The sequence below is a fragment of the Nannobrachium achirus genome (assembly GCF_963921795.1).
Source record: "Nannobrachium achirus genome assembly, chromosome: 15".
Classification (NCBI taxonomy): domain Eukaryota; kingdom Metazoa; phylum Chordata; class Actinopteri; order Myctophiformes; family Myctophidae; genus Nannobrachium; species Nannobrachium achirus.
In genome coordinates, this window is record NC_137822.1 from 5,337,331 (window position 1) to 5,339,516 (window position 2,186).

Below are 2,186 nucleotides of genomic sequence, written 5' to 3' on the forward strand. Positions count from 1 at the left end.
GTATTAATAGGCACAATAGTAGTAATAGTATAATTTATCATACTACTACTACTGCAGGAATGGTGGCCTATACTTACATATTGCGAATATAGGCTCCTCAGAACTTTGTTCATCTGTGTTTCCTGTGTACTGCCCAGTCTGACCGACAGACACACACTGAGAAACAACACACACATTACAACCGACACCATGCCTAACGCTCCGCTGTACCGTCACAGGTTCAACTCCAAAGGCTCTGGTGGTTGCTTGAAGTCCAGTTAGTCGGTCTGTCTGTATTGTATCTTTAGATGATCCTAAGGGACGTTTGATTAAGCTTGATGAAGTCTGATACTACTTATACAGTACCCTGAGAGAGAGAGAGAGAGAGAGAGAGAGAGAGAGAGAGAGAGTGTGTAAACTGTGGTTGTGATATTCTTTAAATTCAGCAATTTCACAGAAGTGATAAAACACAACCATACCCACCAGCCACCAACCCATACCTGCAGACAGACGCACGCACGCACGCACGCACGCACGCACGCACGCACGCACGCACGCACGCACGCACGCACGCACGCACGCACGCACACACACACACACACACACACACACACACACACACACACACACACACACACACACACACACACACACACACACACTCACTCAGAGTTGTTTATTTTAAAGGTTTTTCCTGTGTGTTAACCAGAAAACCCTGAAACTACTTCTCAGGAACTGACAGTCTGACACGTTCAGATTTAATAAAAGATAACAGGGAGTACTCACTGTGTAGCTCCATCGGTGTTGAGTTTTGATTGATTGATTGATTGAAGACTTTATTCAAAGTTTGCATAGCAAAAGGTACAGTTTCATGACAGTACAGTTCACTTGTACAAGGTCAACTAAAGGAGATCCCGTAAGCTTTTCTGCTTAATTAGACAGAAAACCATTTAAGTATCTCATATAAAATTGAATGACAGGTGGATAGAACACAGTACTATGCAGTAGATATTGTCAGGGGAAAAAATAACATTGCAAAAAATATATACAGTAGATATTTACAAAGAAGGGTCAGGGGGAGGGTAAGGCTGTGCTAGGTTTGTTTTTACGGGTGGCTGCCGCCTGTAGGTGGTTTTTCAGGGCGATTTTGAAGGGTGTTATGTATTTACACTCTTTTAAGGCCTTCTGTGTAAAGGCGTTCCACATTTACTCTGGGTTGAACATGATCTGTGGCGCTGCCTCTGGTGTTGTAATTGTGGACATCCTTAACATTTTTAAAGTATTTTGCCAGGTGCATGGGGGTATCTTAGTGGTGTAGTGTATCTTGTACACCATGCCCATTGCAAGTTGCTGTACTCTGTTATCTACTCTGAGACACCCCACTCTTAACTGGTGAGTAGCGGTGAGGTGAGTCTGATAGGAATAATTAGTTTGTTTTGGGCTGTTTGTTTTAGGCCTTGTCCGTTTGAAAGTAAGTCTGTGTTGCAGAGAATCATACTTTGTGCTTTCATCCATGTTGTCAGGAGGACAGGCCTAAATAAATTAATATCCTTTTGTGCTTTACCCTATTCTTTTGCGCCTTTTGTGATTGATTTCATGCTTTTGACTATACAGCGATACCTTTTGAATGAAAACTGCAATAAATACATTATGATTATTATGTCTAAGAAGCGAGGGTCCAGTAGTTTCCATTCTCTCAAGACAGAGTCTGAAGGAAGAGGGACAAACCGAGTGGGCGTTCCCTTTTCTTTGACGATAGCAAGCCAGATTGAGTAGTTTCTATCTGACTCTCTTTGGCCCCAAATGAACGCTGTGGTCACACACACACACGCACACGCTCACACACACACACACACACACACACACACACACACACACATACGTTTATTTGAAAGGTTCTTCCTGTGTGTTAACCAGAGAAACCCTGAAACTACTTATCAGGAACTCACACTTTAATGATCAGATTAAATACAAGATATCCGGGAGGATGTGTGTAGCTCTATAGGCGTTGAGGCATCGTATGTTTGAAAGTAGTCCATATTGCACAGAAGCATCCCACACATAACTGTAAACTAATATTTCCAATATTGCAATAATGTTTGATGACTACAATATATTTAGTGATAATATCTAACAACTGCAACATTATTTAAAGGTCCTACACCATGCATTTAAAAATAATTTATATAACACTGTTTGTGTCCCAA